At 58.3% G+C, this 18629-nt stretch overlaps 1 protein-coding gene and 1 pseudogene across 10 annotated transcripts in view; both read left to right on the top strand.

The window, feature by feature from the left end:
* The window catches only part of LOC140685459 (uncharacterized), a 181769-nt gene that overhangs the window by 150892 nt on the left and 12248 nt on the right, over positions 1-18629 (top strand). For 8 of the 10 annotated variants that reach the window (XM_072954338.1, XM_072954340.1, XM_072954335.1 and 5 more), the window contains 2 exons: positions 1339-1467; positions 4478-5299. The gene's annotated coding sequence lies outside the window, so the exon portion shown is untranslated. Of the gene's footprint in view, positions 1-1338; positions 1468-1723; positions 1903-4477; positions 5300-18629 lie in introns of all 10 variants that reach the window. The other 2 variants (XM_072954337.1, XM_072954341.1) reach the window with 2 other exon arrangements.
* The window catches only part of LOC140691241 (adhesion G protein-coupled receptor B1-like), a 38994-nt pseudogene continuing 25186 nt past the window's right edge, over positions 4822-18629 (top strand).

Raw genomic sequence — 18629 nt, 5'->3', positions numbered from 1 at the left:
GAAATAGTGAAAACTGATGACTAGGACAGGCTGCATTGTGGAGGCTCTTAAAAAAGAAATTTCCCTGAAAAGAAAATCTAAAGATCCATGGCAACTCAGTGAAGGTTTTTGAGTAGGTGAGTGAAAGAGTAAAATCTATGACTTAAGATAAATTGAGAGCAGTGTTGACTAATATGTGTTCCCAGGATCATTCATCAACAGAGTTTCTTCAAAAGAATCTCCCAGGTCAAATCATGGAGAAAATACTGGGTTTCTTTACTCTGATTCTTCCCTAAGACATCAGTATGTTAATGTGCATTTTGATGTCCAAAAGGAAAATACAGCATTTCTCAAACCTATTTGACCGTGGAACCCTTTCTAGGAAAATAAGGCATGGACCACGAATTCCATATAGTTGGGCCAGTCTGTCTACAAACTGATATCTGTAAGATGGGTGCTGGTCTATAATTTTAAATAACTCACTTGATTTACAGCTTAATTCTTTGTTCCCAAATCTGTTGCAATGCTAGGTCTCTCCATTTTCCCCATGAGTGTGTCTGTGCTTTGGAGTCTTCTACTGCCAGAGAGTTAGGAGGTGGTGGGATGTGGAATGACGCTTCCCTGGCCCTCTGTGTCATCTGTGTACACTGGGCGCCTGCTGAGCTGTCCTAGTTGCTGTCTGGTCCTGGGGAGCCGGCCTGCGCAGGTGTTGCTGAGATCTGTCTGATCAAATCCAGTGACTTTATTCCTCCCCTACCATTCTCAGATTGATGGAATCGTTTCCCTGATCTGTTCCATGTTGAGGTGCAGAAAGTTGTGTGGCTCTACCAGGCTCGGTCTTAGAGATGCGAGTTAGCTGTTCTGTGAGGGCTTCCTGATTCCTCTTGTTTTCTATGCAGGAAATGGTGCTCATGTCCTGTACACCTCATTGTTCTGGGCTTTCCGCATGAGATTCCCACCTAAATCTTTCTGCCATGAATTGTTTTTGTTTCCTACAAAACTGAGTGTTTAAACTTCATAGGCAGCACACAGCTCTGTTATTCCTCATATTCTTCAGTAACTTCTGTTCTCTGAGGAAATGATGTGTCTCTTAAGACAGCTTAAGACAGGGAGAAAGATAGAGGCAAGAAATATGTGGGGGTAAGAAATCAATGATTATTTCAAAGATACCCCCTACCAAACTTCTTAATACCCTGTGGAAAATGCTGGTCTAAAGAACGGAGGGTTAACAACTCAAGAAGAAGAGTAGGTGTGTGGTAGGAATGCTATCTCAAGTCTTGAATATCGTGTGTGGTCGATGACAGTCATAACCCTCAGTAAGTGACGAATAACTCATTGTCTTTGTGGTCCTTCGTGCAGTCCTCCCCTACATGGACTCACAAAAAGCGTCTTGCTGTTGGGAACTCTTCCTCCACCGTATGAAGAGGGCCAGGCTAGCTTGCCGAAGAGATGGGGATCCGCCTAGAGCCAGCGCCAAGCAGCAGACACGTGAGTCAGCCCCAGCCGAGCTGCCCGCTGACTGCAGGTGCGGCCGTGACCTTAGTTGAGATGCAGACTGCCCCGATGCGCCTCCACCAAGGGGTTAACATGGGCCATAAGCAGATAAAGTGGTTCTCTAACCCATTTGTGTTAAATGAATATAAACATGGAGAACAGAGGAGGAAGAAAAGTGAAACAACATGTGAGGAATAAAGATAGAAAAGAGGAAGGGTCAAAGGTGATCATGGCCATTTTTGTTCTTCAGGGACTTTGAGAATCGTGGACAGGCATGTGCATAGACCCGTGGTCGATGGACGCTTGGCCTCGTACTGTCCTTGTGCGTTTCTGTAAATGACTGCCACTTTCATTCACGTTGATTCCAGGCGCTGTCCTGTTGTCACTGATGAATTCGAATACAGTTATCTTAGTAAAGCACATTCTCAGGTACTAGACTCAACTAAATTCCTGATTAAATAGGTTTTCCTAAAGATTTCCTGAATGTAGTGAGATAAATGTCATAAAACCAAAAAACGTCAAAACTCCAAAGGGACTGGGAGAGGCTGATAGCTGAGTGGTTCAGTGCGTACTTACCACCCACGAGGTCCTGGGTTCAAGGCCTAGTATCTCCATTAACATAAAAAACAAACAAGCATACAAACAAACAAAGCTAATTACCTGCCGCACCAAATTCGAAGATTCCAGACAGGAGGGCTGTGGTGTGGGCTGTCAGGGGCTGGAATGAGGAGGGGAGAGTGTGGGCCCAGCCTTGACCATCTCAGACTATACAAGCCCCTCGGGGGGGTGGTGCTGGGTTTTGAAATAGCCTTGACCCCCCCTGGTCAATGGGGACAGGACAGAGTGAAGCAGCTGTCACGTAGGGTGGTGGTGAGAAAGGCACTGGACTGTGATTTGACTTTCTACTGAGGTTTTCCAGGACGTCCAAGAGGGTCTGTTCCGGGGCTGGGGCCCTGGGGTGGGGGCTGGTGACTGCATTAGGTACCAAGTTGGGCACAGGGAAGGGCGTGCTGCAGCTGGTGCTGAGGCTCAGGTGAGATTTCAGGTCCCACTGCCACCCTGCTGGGTGAGCTCCTTGCCAGGTGTGAGATTCGCTGTGGGACCTTGGCCCCAGTCTCTGTCCCCAGATACTGATTAGGAGGGCAGAGCAGGTAGCTCTGCCCACCACCAAGACTGTCCCCTGAGTGGTCCAGAGGCAGGGCAGGAGAACGGGCTTCCCAGTGATAGGGGTCAAGTGCAAGTGTGCCCAGTGCTGCTCAGAGGGGCAGCATGAGCAATTTGCAAGTTGCCTTCTCAGAGAACATGAACATTTGCCACTGAAGAGCCCCCACAGGGCCGCCCGCAGTGACCCATCATCCCCAAACAGCCTTTCTCCCCCTGGGGTCCCCTCTCTGGGTAAACCAGCAGGTATAGCTCTTACGCTTATGTTGAGTGCGTGAAGCCTAACTCCCACCTTACAGATGGGGACACCAAGGCTGGGAGGTGAGGGCCGGGCCCGAGTCCACGGAGCCATGAGAGGGTCAGCCCAAGTCCAGCCGTCCTGGCCTGGTTGGTGGTTGGCCCAGAGCCGGAGGCTGGCCACGCCCAGCTCTTGCCGTGCCTACAGACCTGTTAGGATGGACGCCAGGAGGGGACTGTGGAGCAGTGGCTGACCTTATGTCGCTGGCCAGCTAGGCCCAGGCAGCAAGAAGCAAGGAGTCCCTGTGGGCAGGCCAGTGTGTGCATGGTCCAGAGTGCAGCGGTGCCAACACTAGGAGGCCGGGCCAGCTCTGGGGCACAGACTGCAGTGTCCCGCCTCCGCCTACTGGCCTCGTTGCTGTGTGGGGTAATGGACGGCCAAGGGCTTTGGGAAGGGTAGGAAAACTGAGGCTTGGAGGCAGAAGGAACTTCACAGGGTTCACGTGGGGACAAGTCCAGGAAGGGTGGTGCTGGCTTCCTGAGGCCAGGACAGCTGTGCTGCGCCCCGCTCACCTGGACCAGGAGCTGCCCCCCTCCCCTGGGTGTGAGTGGGTGTCACACAGCCGGCACCCTCTCCTGGAGCAGGGCAGGTGACCCCAGGGTCACGAGTTTTGGGTCAATCTGTGGGGTTTGGTGTGGGTACTCCACCTTCCTTACTGTGACTTCGCCTGAGCCTCCGTTTCCTCCCCATGAAATGGCGGAAGGGCAACCTTGCCGACCTGACCAAGGCAGGATGCAGGAGTCAGTCCAGGCAGAAGCCTGGACCCAGTGGCTGCAGGAGAATCTGGGTGGGGCATAAAGGAGGAAGGGAGCTTTTTGGCAGGAGTACAGATGGGAGGCTGATGTGGGCACCTGTGTGGCCCTGTGATAGGGAGCAGGGTAGGGGGGCGCCAAGAGGAGGCAGTTCTGTGTCACAGCCAGAGACCGGGGTCTGACGCTGCCTTCATCCCCCAAAGAATAGGTCATCTTTTTATGTGAGTAGGCAGAGATGGGAGGGGAGTTTGCACCCACATGGGCTGAGGGTCAGAGAACAGGGCTGCAGGGAGGCTGTGGGATGGCTGGAATGAGCTTTCTCCTCTGCTCCCCTGTGCTGCATCCCCTCTGGCTGGGTTTACAGATCCTTCCCTGAAAGATGGGGCTGGGGAGGGGTGAGGTCAGAGAGGCCACAGAGGCCTAGAATGGGAGTGACCCCCATGGTCACCACGGGGCTTGCAGGCAGGCCCAGAGCAGAGGGGCCGTGCCAGTCTGTCCGTCCAGATGAGCACATCTGAGGCCCACGTGGCCTGTGGCGCTGGCCTGGGCTGCCCACTACTCTCACCCAGGCCTAGGTGGGAAAGGACATGCCCGGGCCCCTGACTTCCTGCCCCTCCCGCCCCTGCAGATGAACACATTGGCAGGTGACAGACAGGTGAACAGAGCAAGTGCATGAGAGCAGGGCCCAGGGCCTGTGTCAGGGCCCCAAGTTCGGGGTAGCACTGCCCTCAGTATACTCGAGTCCCAACATCCGCACAGGGTTCACAGTCCTCTCTTCTGCTTTCTCTTCCAGGTGCTGCTGGCAGCCCCAGGCTGGCATCCAGGCCCCGGATGTTAGGAGCCACTGCTGCTCCTTGGTCGTCTGAAGCCCTCTCTTCTTCCTACCTCCGCTCAGAGCTCTGCAGCCTGGCCCGAGCCCAGCCTGGCCCTACTCACCGCTGGACCCTGGCATGTCAAGGCCTGGCCCACGCCTTCCTGCTCAGCCTGTGGAACCCTGGCGGCCCCACCAGCTAGGATGAGGGGCCAGGCCGCTGCCCCGGGCGCCCTGTGGGTTTTCCATCTGCTGCTGCTGCTGCTTGGGCCCCAGCCAAGTGTGGCTTCGGAGATGGATGTGCGTCCTTTGGTGGGCCGTGCCCCATGCTGGTGCAGGGCAAGTTCTTCGGGTACTTCTCGGCAGCCGCTGAGTTCTCTGCCAACGCCTTGCACTCCTCCTGGACTCCGTGCAACCTGGACCTGCTCCGCTACAAGCTCTGCATGAAGGTGGCCAAGGTGCCCACCTGCAGCAGGCCCTCCCGTGTCCGCATCTACCAGTTGGAATCCTTCCTGGAGTCCACACCCAGCTACTTGGGCCTGGAGAGCTGTGATGAGGTGCTGAAGGTGTGCAATTCCTCGGGTCCCCTAGCCTTCCTGCAGGCCAGCAGGCAGTTCCTGCAGATCAAGAGACAGCTGCCACCGGACGATGACATCAGGCCCCAGGGTGAGGCCCTCCCACCCCAGCGACAACTTCTCCGTGGAGCACCTGGTCATGGGCAGCCACAACCCCAGTGATGTCGCTGGCGGCCCTGAGAACTGCCTCACCAGCCTGACCCAGGACCAGGGCGGGGATGCGCTCCAGGTGAGTGACTGTTGGGGACAGGCCCATGTGGCAGCCCCCTGGGCAGAGGGCAGTGGGGAGAGGGTCTCTTCAGGCCTACCCTGGCCACCCATCCCTCAGGGCTCCATCGGGGAAGCCGGTTGCACTGTGAGAATAGGAACCTGCCTGGAGTGCCTGCCTGTGGCCCCAGGGCCAGGCGTGGTGCCAGCACTCTGGGAGGTGCTTGCTGAGTGTTCAGGGCAGGATGGGTCTGGTTTCTCCCAGGATGAGGGATCTTTTCATTTCTGGCTGGGGGAAGGCCCCTCCTCTTCTGCAGGTAGGACGATTCTGACAGGCCAGCAGGCTGCTGTGGCCTGTGGCCAGGGTCTACAGGGGCCTCCTGGGACACGGGGGCAAAATGAGGAGACTGGGCTGTCAGGATGTGTGGTCAGGAGATGCAGTTTGGGGGTTGCATGTGTTGTGGCCGCACAAATCCTTATCCTACAGCTAGTTCCCCAGCTCCTGGGAGGTGTTCTGCTCCAGGGACGAGGGGCAGTGAAGAGGCACAAGGAAAGTCCTTTGTGTCCTGGTGCTGCCTTCCAGGTCAGGGGAGGGAGGAGGCACTAACACCCAAACACAAGAAGCAGGTGTCAGGTGCAGGGTGAGGGGGTCCCTGGTGTCGGGACTGCATGTCATCTGGAGTTGGGCTGACTTGGTCAGGGACCTGTTTTTAAGATTCTGGAAGAGGTGCGGGCAAGCCTTGTGGCCGTCAGAGGGAAAGGCGGTTGAACCAGTGTCCTGGGCGGGTCCCAGCAAGGAGGGGCTGGGGCACAGTCCACCTTCTTAGCAGTTTGGTTTTCTTGGTGAGCGGGAAACCTGTGCAGGAGGGCATAATCAGTGGACTGGGACCCTGGTTGGGCCTCCATGGCAGCAGGACAGGTAGGGAGACCTGCAGACACTTGGAGGGGAACCCCCCTTTGCAGGAAGCCCAGGATGTTGCGGGAGGCTGCGGCCTTAGCCAGGGCAGGGAGGGCAACAGGGGCCAGTCTGGGCTGGGCTTTCCTGGCAGCAGGTCATCACGGGAGCAGGTGATGTGGTCCTGAGCCAGTGGCACTCATGGATGCCACAGAGTAGCACCTGTAGAGGCACAGAATAGCCTAAGTGGGGTTAGAGAGGAGGCTGGTTATCCTGGAGCTGTTTCTATTCATGGCCCCTGTCCGAGTACCCCAGAGTAGAAACGTGTTGAAGCAGCGAGGTGCTGGAGAGGATCAGGAGAGGAGGGAAGAGGTGGCCAGAACCCCGGGAAGAGGGTGCAGGTGTGGCATCCAGGACACATGAGAAAATCCCGATTTTCAGGGCATCCGTGTTTCAGGGCCCCCAGCGCTGGGGTGGGAGGCCTGAGGGCAGATCTTCAGGCTGGGCAAGGTGGAGGTCACTGCCACCTTGGCTGGGGCAGCTTTCCTCCTTCCTTCAGGGTGGAGTGTGCACAAGGGGTGTGTGTGCATGTGTTCAGTGCATGGCGCATGTGTGTGCACATGGTCACACCTGCCCCCTTACAGCATGTCAGCGTATGTGTGTGTGCATTGCGTTCTTCTGTGCATGTGTGTGAGCGTGGGAGGTACTCACATGCACCGTGTGTGAGTGCGTGTGTAGGCCGATTTCAGCAGTTGTGACAAAGCGCGTGTTGAGGCTGTGTGGCAGGGCTCAGTCCCTTGAGGGAAGACGGCTCACAGGGCCTGTGGGCTGGGGCTGCCATGATGTGAAGCAGGGAGCTTGGCTGCAGGACAGGACGCGGCCACCCGGCCCAGAGGCAGCTCAAACCCCCGTGCGCGTGCCCCGGACTCCAAAGGCCTTAATGCTCTGAGACCTTGGGAGTAAAGATCTTGGTGGTGGTGACAGCAGCCGCATCTGAGTGTCTCTTTGTGCAGGAAGCACCACCTGTCAACCAGTTTATTCCTCCCAGCAGCCCGGGGATGTCTCCTCAGCGAGGCGGCCACCTGTGCAGGGCCTTTGCACAGGCTGTCCCCTGGGCTGGCACACCCACAGGGCCTCTCCCTCAGCTTGTCGTGCCCTGGCCACCCTGACCCCTCTGACCATGCTGCTTCAAGTGGCAGCAGCCCCAGCCGCAGTCTCACTGCATCCTGTCTCTTTCTCCTCCTACATGGCATCGCCTGTGAGCACTGGGTAATTCCTGTATACTTATTCTTCGTCCTGCCATGATGTAGTCCCCAACAGGGCAGAGGAGTTTCCCCCGCTGGCTGATGAAACCCGGCACACAGGAGGCCCTGGATTAATACCTACGTAGTGGAATGAGGCAAAGGGAGGTTAAGGCAGGAGCCAGGGTCACACAGCTTGTAGGGGGAAGACAGTGGGCAGGGCCAGCTCTTGTCACCTGGTGGTGCCACCTGTGGTGTCTCCTGCACCGTGCTCTACTGGGAGGGGGAGTGTGTGTGTACGCATGTGTGTCGGTGCGGTGGCATGCAGACCAGAGAGGTCCAGCAGTCATTCAGAAGACACACAGCTGAGCCAGGCAGGTGCTCATCCCAGATTTTGCCAGCTAAGCCTGTGCCAGGGAACTTCGCCCCTCGCAGTGGTTAGAGGAGGCTGGTTCACCTGTATCCCTCCATCCATAGCCCAGCTAGGAGTCGTCAGGAGGCCCAGGCCAACACGTGGGCCGTTTTCAGCTCTGCCCCCGCCTGGCCTGTCCAAATGCCAAATGGCCACATCAGGCATCTGGCTGGAAAGTGTTTCTTGGGCCAGAGCAACTGTCCTCTGTCGTCCACTTCTGTCCCTGCCTGGCAACACCTCTGCAGCTGGCCTCCCGCTCCCCCGGCCTCTCAGTTCTGCATCCCTCTCTCTCTTATGGTAGTCTTTTGTGCATTTTCCTACCCTTGGCCAAATGGGCCAAGTCAGGACCCATGAGTGCTGGGATGAGAGGGACTGGGAACTTGGTGGGGGAATTAAGAGAGCTGTCCTGTCCCCTGTGGTCCTCATTTGGACATCCATGCAAGGGGCTGAGGAGGAACTCCCATGCCCCAGGACAAGCCCTAACTTCAGAGGCCCTGGAGCACGCCCTGAATGCCTGGGCAACAGTCCTGGGCGAGGGCAGGGCAGGAATGGACAGGGGCTGACCCACTGCCTCTGCTGCCCCACCTGCTGGGCTGGGGAGAGCTCTCCCCAGGAAGCAGGGAGGCCCAGCAGGATGCGGGCCTCTCCCAGGGCCCTCATCCCGGCCCACAGGGACCAGGGAGGCCACAGCCTCCAGGCTGGGGTGCCAGGGTAGGATGGATGCTGGGAACCCCCTCACCATGCACCCTCTCTCCTGGGTGGCCAAGGCTGCCTGGCCACCATTAGTTGGCTCTGTTAATCCAGTAATGAGACGTAAACGAGGCTTCCAGACAGAGGGGGCATTGAGCCAGGGAAGAATGGCTGCTTCCTTCTGGGCCTGGAGGGGCAGCTCACCCCCCAGCCTTGCCCACTTGTCTGCTGCCCCCTCATAGCCCACCCAGCCCAGGAGCCCTGTGGCCACCCAGCAAAGGGGATCCTGAGAGCCTCTGCCCAGCACTGTGGGCCCCAGGAGTCCTTATGGACAGTCCTCCATTGTGGATGCATTAGTCTGAATAACATTTGTCAGGTGTCAGCTGTGAGTGGGACACACGTTAAAGATATAAAAGTGATAACAAGTAGAAGCCACGATTCGCTGCTTGTCCCTCTGTGAGGGGAGCACAGCCAAGGTCAGGGGTCCATACGTGATGCGGAGCAGCCACCAGTAGTTGAGTGTCCCTCTGTGATGGAAGCTTGGCCAAGGTCGGGGGGTGGTTTGTGACCAGGATCAGGGCTTGTGTGTTATTGGGGCCAGGCACCCTGTGTCCAGGATCAGAAGTCAGCCTGTGATGAAGATCAGGGCTCAGTGTGTGACCAGGTTCATGTCTAGGCTCGGGGGTAGTCTGTCCTCTGAGCCGGTGGCCTCCTGCCAGGCCTCTCCTGATCTGACCCCTCCCTCCTCTCCACCGCCTCCTCCCACCACATCCTCACCACCTGGGTCACCACGGTAACGAGCCCTGAAATAATGGGTATTTTAGCAGCTGAGTCCTAACCTGAGTCTATCCTGAAAGACTGAGCTCTGCAGCAGTTGCCATGGGAACCAAGGGGCATCCTCTCTTTCCCACCCTTTCCAGTTTCCATGTCACTCAGGCTTCCACTTGACAACTGGGCTGGGGCAGCAAAGGGGGATGGGCAGGACGTGCCCACCCTGGCCCTTCTTCCAGTCCTGTCTCCTGGACCCCAGGCCTCTGTCCCTTTGTCTCAGTGTGATGGGGTGGGATGGCTCAGCAGGGGAAACCACTGAGGTCTAGAGTGCCAAGCAGGGGGCCCTGTGGTCGACTTTGGCATGCAGCCTTAGTCTGGGGGCCAGCGAACGGAGCACATGGAATCTGATCCTGGGTTTGATCCCAGCTCCTCTCCTTGTCAGCCTAGGGGGTAACTTGGCCTCTCTCTGCATCTGCCAAATGGGCGTGGTCACAGAGCTGTTGCGGTCACCCGAGCGAAGTGGCAGTGATGAAGGCCCGATGTCTGGGTAGCCTCCGCCGTCATACCTTTAGAGCCGCTCACCTGCCCTCTCCTGAGCGCATGGAGGCAGTCCTGGGGGTCCCTGACTTCCCTCAGGCCCTGGTCTAGTCCCCTTCTCCTGCACCCCGGCCCCCAGGGTTCTTCCACGACATTCCCAGTTCAAAGTGAACTCCTATTTGTGCAATATCCTTGAGACCCTGGCTTTACCTGTCTTCTGAGACTTGGGCCTCCACACCGTCTCCAGGGCAGACCCTCCTGGCTGTCTGGACCACCCCTTTTTGAGCCTCAGTTGTCTCTGCTGTACGTGAAGTGAACATTTGGTTCCTGGGTGGACTGAGACTCAAGGCTTCTGTGTGCTGAGGTGACCAGCACAGAGCCAGGCGCAGGGGGGAGTCAGGACTCCTTGCCCAGGGTGCTCCCCAGAGAACCAACCTTGGGGAGGGCAACCTTCTTTGAAAACTAGGGGCCCAGTCCCACTTGGCCCTCCTCAATGGGGGAAATGGCATCACTTCACGTGGACAGGCTCGTGTCTTTCCATCTGAACATTGAGAGCAGAGAGGCCTCCCTTGTGGGATCACAAGGCATTGAGCCCAGTCCCAGGATGTGGCTCAGAGCCAGCCCCTCGGCCCCCCAGCCCCCAGAGTCAGGGTCCATGCAGAGCTCAGCCCTGCCCCTGCCCTGTGGCCCTCCTTGTGCCTCTGCTGCACAGCTGGGAACTCAGGGATCAAGCACAGTCCACGCCCACCCCAGTAAGGTTGCAGCCACCCCTCCTACCTATCCCTTGTTTGGCAGAGGGGCTCTGCCTCTGGGTTCAGGGGAAAGTGGGGCCGGTGAGAGGGTGGGCTCTGTGAGAGGAAAGTTTCTGCGAGGGCGTGGGGGGGGGTGTGGAATTCTCAGCTGCTGCATAACTCAGCAGGGAGAAGGAGCCCCGGCTTCCAAATATGGGAAGTTAGGGGTGTCCCTTCCTAGCCTCCAGTTCATTCATCAGGTCCCCCTTGATGGTCAGTTCCCAGTGCAGGCACGGGGACCACTGGGAGGGGATTCTGCACCTCTCCAGCCACCCTCCTCAGAACAGAGCGCCTGGACACTGAACCTGCTGGCCATCAAAGTGGGTTCCCTAGGATCAGCTCTGACCCCAGCAACGTGCCCACACCTGTCACCTCTTACCATTTCAGGCATCAGTCCGTCCTCAGATGAGGGGTGTGAGGCCAGGGTGGGATGTACTTGACGGGCCCATGGCAGTGGGTGGTGGGCCACCACGTGACCCTGGCCCTTTGGCTCCAGAGCCCACCCTCTGGGATCTACACAGTCCTCATTCTCACTCCAGGAGGTGGGTCTGCTCCCCGGGGCCACAGAGAAGCTGGGCTCCAAGTGGCACCGGAGACCCTCTTGCCAGGCCAGGTGTGACCTGCCATCAGGCAGCCCAGCTTCCCTGCTCCAGCCCTGGCGGAGTAGGTGGTGTGGGGCAGTGGCCCAGATCTAGTGTGGGTCCCAGAGCTGGGCCTTGGCAGTGCCATCTCCTTGGTTCCTGGTACATGGGTACCACGTCAGCACATGCTGGGTGCCTGGCCCGGCCTGAGCCTGGCCCACGGTAGGTGCTTCATGAGGCTCCGTGCCCTTGTTGAGTTTGCCCTGACCCTGCTTTGCTGGGAGGTCAGGGGCCTCAGGGCGACCTTGAGAATAAATAGGATGGTGGCATCAGGGTCCCTCGCAGACGGAGTGTTCTGGGAAACTTAAGTGTGGCCTTTGGACTGAAAGCCTGGGTGAAGCAGCCTCTTCCCGAGCCCATCAGCGTAGCCTGGAGTGCTGGCCCGAGATGTGAGGCCTCTCCACTCCTCACTCCTCAATGGCTCCCCAGTGTTTAGAGGCTGTCCCTCATCGTGTCCTCAGTGGCACTGGGGCTACTAAGGGGCTCAGGCCTTTGGGGGCATGAGGTCATGACTGCTGGGGGGACAGGGCCAGGATGGAGAAGACCTAGGAGAGAGCTAAAGGAGGGTGGCCAGAGGGTCCTGGAGGCCCTCAGCAGCCAGTCTCTGCTGGGTGTGGGGGAGGCTAAGCTTGATGCTCCGCCAGCAGCTGCAACAGCTTGATCACTCCTGCTGTCCCTGGAGGGCGTGGGAGAAAGAGCTCACAGGTCATGGCTGGGGCAGGAGCAGGATGAGGAGGAGACTGATGCTCAGAGGAAACTGGACCGAGGACCACGGGGAGAGGGCAGCGGGGCCTGAGGACCTGTGCCCAGGAAAGAGTGCCCGAGCACCATGCTCAACCCCATCACCCTGTTGTGTAAGGCAGTGTTGGATGGCCAGGGGTGTCTTTCGTTCATTCGTTCATTCACTCATTCACTCTTTAGACCTAGCTGGGGCTCCAGCTCCATTTCCAGCCCCCACACTGGGGACCTGGATGCAAAGCCAGTGGAGACCCTGGCCCAGCTGCCTGTAGACAAAGCTGGAGGGCACCGAGCCTCCAGGGGGAAGTGGGGTGGGCACCGGACCCCAACTTCCCTGGCATCTCTGCCCCTCCCTGCCCGGCCTCTGCATCACACCCCACTACTAATCCTGTCTAGGCCCACACTTGTCTCCTGACCGCCGGGCTGCTGTGTCCCAGATCCGTGTGTGGGAGGGGTCATCCCTGAAAGACAAGTTGGAGCCCATGCTCCGCCAGCTGCTCCCTGGGCCGGCAGCAGTGCACATGGATGTGCAACGGGCCTTGGTACAGGGGCGCCGAGTGCCAGGGCCACTAAGTGGAAACTCGAGACTGCTTCCTGCAGCAGTGCCCAGGTCAGGGCCGTGCCGAGGGACCTGTGGGTGCGGTCCTGGTGGGCATGAGCCATAAGGGAGGGGTGAGACTGCGTGGCATCTCATTGTGGGACCTTGCAGTGTCCTTGGGGATGCCGGGGGCAGTGGGGTGATGGTGAGGGGACGAGTGCGTGTGAGGCATTTGTTTTATCCTGTATCAAGCTGAGCTTGGCTTCTACTCTCTGGGTCTCAGTTTTTTTTCTTCTCGTGGCTTCCTGCCCTTTCATCCCTGTGGCTCCAGTACCTGCATCCTCCTTGTTCTCTATGCGTGGCGGCATTCCCACAGTGGATAGGAAGTGGCACTCTGGGCGTCGGGAAGCAGATGCAGTGTCACATGCGGTGGTGGCACACAGTAGGGGGAGCGTGCCTGCTTAGGGTCCTTCTTCGGGGACACAGCCAGCGCCCCCAAGATGAGCACCAGCAATGCAGCACCCGGCGGTGTCCCAGTGAGGGTCCCCCCACCCCATAGCTGGACTCTGGGGAGGGGCATCCTGAGAGACTGGGTGGGCGTGGGGCTCAGCTCTCCTGGGAAATGACTTCCCCTTGTGATGGTGGATTTCCTGGAGGGGTCTTGGCCTTCCTGGCCCTGCTACCAGCTATCCCCTGCTCTTCCTGTCACCACCCCCACTCACGTCCCAGCCCCTGGGCAGAGCCCTGTGAGAGCTGTGATGAGGACAGCTTCGGTGCTGTGCTCTGGGAGGAGGTCCTGGTCAGAGGTGGCCGCAGTCCCATGTCCTCACAGTGCCACAGGTGAGGACTGAGGGCTGGGTGTCGTGGGGGACTCCTGCCCTTGAGATTCTGGTCCAAGGTGCTGTCAGCACAGGTAACATGGCCAGACCATGCCCAGGCAGCCCGTGCCCTGAAGCCGAGGCTGTACAGGTGGGAGGGGACGGGGGCTCAGGACCACCGTGTCCTGAGCTTTCAGCCGGAGCCAGTGCCTGCATGAAGCCATTTAGTGCAGTGCCCTAGGGAGCTAGCCATTGACACGTGGGAAACTGAGGCACAGAGACGTTAACACAGTAGCCGTTGGCGTGCAGGACCACTAAGTAGGAAGTTGGCTGTGAACGCGGTGGTCTTCATCCCGGTGCAGCCCTGTGGAGTGATGGGAGGTGTGGAAAAGGCAGAGAGCGCTGCCAGAAGGGGCTTGGCACATCAAAGCGTTGATGTCCTTTGCCCCTCATATTTGAAGAGTGCACACAGGTTTGGAGTTGTGTTTGCTGTGCAACATTCAGGAAGTGACCCTCCCTGAGCCTCTGTTTACTTTCTGTAAAACCCGTGTATTGTGGGTTCCCTGTCCCCCCAGGGCCCCTCCCCCTAGTGGGGGCTGTGTGTTCCCAGCTGTGGTTGCAGCCCCCCCTGGCGTGTTTTGTTTACAGAACAATACATGTCTGGGTAGCGTATTGCAAATCCAAGGAAGTAAAGTGAAGAAAACCCAGGTCGCGGGATGGTGTGACTTGTCTGACCTTTTGTCTGCGTGTACGACCACATTTCCCCTCGTTTTGATTCTGTACCATGTGGTGGAGCAGGTGTCCTATCCTGCCCTGTGGCTTCTGTTGGGTGACAGGGTTGTGGCAGTTGCCTAGGGTCATCGCTGTGTGTGTGTGCAACTGTGCCTGGTTCCCTGGGAGTAAGTTCTGGGTCACAGGCTGTGCCCGTGTTTAAGGCAGTCGACACCTGACGTCGGTCGGCCCCAAGGCTGCCTAGTGCCTGCTGCGGCACACCCAGGCCATCGGGTCCCCTGACCCCATGGGTGGAACTGAGCAGGACTTGCCGGGCTATTGGTTTTTGCCAGGGCTCTGGATAGGAAAGGTCTCTGCCCCCACGCAGGTGGGGTCCCTGAAGGTGTGGCTCTTGCCATGTCCCAGGACCTGGTGCAGTGCCCGACCTGAAGCATTTGCTCAGAAATGTTTTGAATGAAAGAAACCTAGGGAGGCCTGTCCCTTGTGCTGGGTCATTTGTAATGTGTCCACGGGCAAGTGTCTGCTTCTGGCGCTAAGGGTTCCAACTGGAGGGGCTTGTGCCTGGGAGCCATGGGTGGGGACACCTGTGCTTGAGGTGGGCACCCACCTGCGAATCGGCAGACAGAGCTGACCCGCCGTCTCCCCAGGCCTCATCCTGTGATGCTGTGAGCTGGACGAGGAGGGTATCACCTACTGGGAGCCCCCACCTACATCCGCTGTGTCTCTATCGACTACCCAAACATCCAGATAATGGTCAGGCTGGGACAGGGGTCTCCTACCCAGCCTAGCCCATCTCTCCAGGGTCCTCCTCTGCCCTCTGTACTCTGACATAACCCTGTGTCCCCAGTGGCACACTGTGCGGATGTAAGTCATCCATGGCCATGACTGGGGACTGCAGAGGACTTTCTTGGCATGGGAAGTCCTTGGTACCTGCAAGTGATGGCACCCAACCCTTCGATCTTCCAAGCCCAGGAGCAGCTGGCAAAGGCTCAGTGTGGACGGCTTGGGGAGGCGGTCTCCGAGGTGATCCAGGTGCTGGAGTGGCTACCGGGGCATCTAGAACTGGGCTTTAGCTACTGCTCCCCATCCGGGCTCCGAGAGGGGACAGGAGCTGCCCAAGGCCACACAGCAGGGCTTGGGGGCCTGAGCCAGTCCCTTCCCCATGCTGGGTCTCAGTTCTTCCCCCTCAAACTCTTACTCTGCAAGAAGAGGGTAGGCAGAGCGCTGGGCACAGGTTGGGCCCTGCAGTGATGGTTGGTTGGAGCCCGTAGGGCCGGCAGGTGGCCTGAAAGCTCCCCCTCCCTCCCAGGGCACCACCAACCAGACTTGTAGTCTGTGGGCCGAAACTGACCTGCAGGTTCATCTGCACTTTGTGTCCTCAGGGCCGTGGGCCTGTGGGAAGGCCGACCTAGCAGCGGAGGGGTGTTGCCTTCAGGTTCGGGGGCCACTGACTCCCCCACTCTGTCCTGCACGGTGTCCCTGCCCAGGTGAGGGTCTAAGGCGGCAGGGTCCCTCCCAGTTGGATTACCACCCCACCCGGGGAAGTCCACGGTTGGGGATCCAGAGGGGTGTGGTGGTCCCCCCAACACCGGCCAGGTTACAGGCAGGTGGTGTAGCTTTGGAAGAGCACCGCCAAGGACTGGCGCAGCAGGGTGAGGCCCCGAGTGATCAGATGGGAAGCAGAGGGGGTGGCTTCTGGGGCCCTTGGCCAGTTCCTTGTCAGGCGGTATCACCAGCCCAGGCCAGGTGCTGCAGCAGGGGGAACGAGAGGCATAGGGCACCGGGCTGGACTGACCAGACAGTGATTTAGAGTTACAGGGCCCTGCGTGGGTGCCCAGAACCAGGTGTCCTGTCAGACACAAGGAAGCAAAGAGACAGGTGGGGGGCTACGTAGTAACAGAGAAGAGTTTGTGCAAAAGCCCCATAATGGGGGCAGCATCCAGAAGCGAGGAAGGTCGGGCTTTGTGGTGACAGGGTGTGGGAGAGAACTTAGTGACCGAGTCCCAATGTGTCACATGGGCCTGGTGGTGGCTGGGCCTCCCCCCTAGAGGTTTGGTGTCCATTGGGGTGGGTCTGTATGAGCTGCATGTCGTTGTCACCACCCGCCTCTCTCATCCCTGGTTCCACCGGTCCCCAGGCCCACCTGTGGGCCGGGGGGTACGTGTGGCAAGTCCCTACTGCTGAGCGTGGTGCAGTGATGGAGGTATGTCAGGGAGGTCAGGGAGGCTCCCACACTGGCTGACCCTAGAGGAGGATGTGTTTTTCTGTCAGAGAAGAGGAGGAAGGTCTTTAGGCAGAAACACACTTTGAGCAAAGGTGTGGAAGCTAGAGGGTACAGGAGGAACGTGAGGCCAGGACGAGTAGGCGACCTTGGAGAGGAGGATGGATGGGTGCCGGGGGGGAGGCTGCAAGGGGTGTGGGGCCAGTTTGTAGGGCTGCGTGTCAGCAACTATGGAAGTTGTCCAGGAGGGATGTGACCATCATCCATGCATCCTCCATCCACCTGTCCATCTGTCCGCCTGCTCAAGTATCCACCCACCCACCTTGTATCCATCCTCTCCCTTGGCTATCCACCCACCTATCTATCCACCCATTCACTCACTCATCCACCCATCCAGCCCCCCAATCCATCAGTCCATCTACCCACCCATCCATCCACCCATCCACATATCCACATATCCTCCCATCCATCCATCTGGTCTTCAGTGATTACTGACCCCTGACAAGGTACTGCTCTAGGAGGACTGCCTTGTTGGTGGTCAGTAATCACTCAAGACCTCAGCCTCCTTTGATCCCCAGTGAGGAGGGACAGGAAAGTGGGAACGTATGGATCCCTGTGAAACTGTCAGGTCATGGCACAGGCCAGGAAGTGGAGTTAATATACCGAGTGGCAGGTGGGGTGAGGTGCCTTTCAGGGCAGGTTCACAGAAGCCTCTGTGGGGTGGTGCTTGAGCAGAGGCCTGACAGTACTGTGCACGTGGCTGTCTGGGGACAAGCATTTTGGCAGAAGGAGCAGGCAGTGCAAAGACCCTGTGGTGGAAGTGTCCAGGGCCGTATAGCAGACTCCACTGCCCTTTCCAACTCTGGGTCTGCGGTTGTGAAGATGGGCTGGGGCAGAGGCCTGGGCTGGGGGAGAGCAGGGGCGGACCCCATAGCCTTGGGAAACTGGCTCTCTGGCTTTGGTTGCAGTCAACTGCTTTTCTCTGGGTTTTGCACATGGTGCAAGCTCTCTGTTCAAAGTGGAGTGTCAAAAAAGTTTGAAAAAAGAAAAAGGAAGAAAGAGGGCCCATGTGCTTGTAGGGCCCAGGCTGGCCATCATGGGAGGTTACACTGTGACTGCAGGTCCGTTTAATCTGGCCCCTGATGTCAGCACAAGCCCCTCCCCACAGGCCGGAAACCCTCCCCACTGGCTGTTCGACGGCTGCCTGCAGTGCCCTGGGGGTGCCCATTCACCCAGTGGCCCAGCACCCTCGCTAAGACAGCTCTGCTCACATTTCTGATTGTTCCCTAGGCATTGAGTCCCCTGAAGAGTTTCAAGATCTTGGTGGTAAATTTCTTTCCAGAGATGTGGACCCAGCCCCTTGGCCCCCAGGGCAGCAGGCTGTGAGCAGTCTGGCCAGCCCAGTGAGTGTGAAGTTCGCAGTCCCCAGGGCTGTGTGACCTGGGGCCGATTCCACCCTCTGGGAGCCTCAGCCTCCCATGCTCGGGACCAGAGTCAGCCTGTTTGCAGGTGGGGTCAGAGAGGTGATGGGGAGTGGGCTGCAGCCAGGTCCATGGGGTGCTTATCACTGGCCATGGCCTCCACCTCAGGTGTGGGGGGCCCACCCACTGCCCACCCCAGGTCACCTCTGAGTAGATGACACTGTTAGGGTCTCTGTGCCTGGGCCCAGGGCTCTGAGGCCAGCGGGAAGGTGCCCCAGAACACATTTTGCCCACAAGCTCCCGGTTCAGTCCTGGGTACGGCCTTAGGAGCCTGGCTAACTATGTCTGTTACATCTGGGGAAGCCGAAGCTTAGGAAGGACCGTGGTCCAGCTCAGGATGAGGAGTGCGGTATCTGATCCAGAACTGGACAGCCTGGGGCCAAAGGCCAGGGCTAGGCAGGGGAGGGTGGGGTCTGTCACTGCCCCTCCCCCAGTCTTCCCCCTTTGCTCTGGTCTTTGCTGGACGGAACCTCCTTCCATGCCCAAGTAGCCACTCCTCACATAAACGGGCTCAGAGGAATCAAGTGTTTCCTAAAGTGGGGACCAGGGACAGGACCCCAGGTCGGCTTCCACCAGTGAGTCCAGAGATTGGGTCTGTGCTTTCATGGGCCTGTGTTTGTGTGTGTTTGGGTGAGAAAGATTCTCACGTGTCTCCAGAATTTTGTGTGTTTGGGGGGCCGCTGGAGGCTGAGCACCGTCAGTGATGTGACCATCATCTGAGTAGTACTTGATGTTTTGATCCATAGACTGTGATCCATGACTCTGTCCCTGGTCACTGATGGAGCCTAGATTCCGGACTCAGATTGAGTCCTGGTCACTGGTCACACCCTGAGTCTTGACTCTGGT

Source organism: Vicugna pacos, chromosome 34, assembly GCF_048564905.1.
Source record: "Vicugna pacos chromosome 34, VicPac4, whole genome shotgun sequence".
In the NCBI taxonomy this organism is placed as follows: domain Eukaryota; kingdom Metazoa; phylum Chordata; class Mammalia; order Artiodactyla; family Camelidae; genus Vicugna; species Vicugna pacos.
The sequence above is the reverse complement of the archived record's forward strand: the minus strand, read 5'-3'. Positions and strand labels throughout refer to the sequence as shown.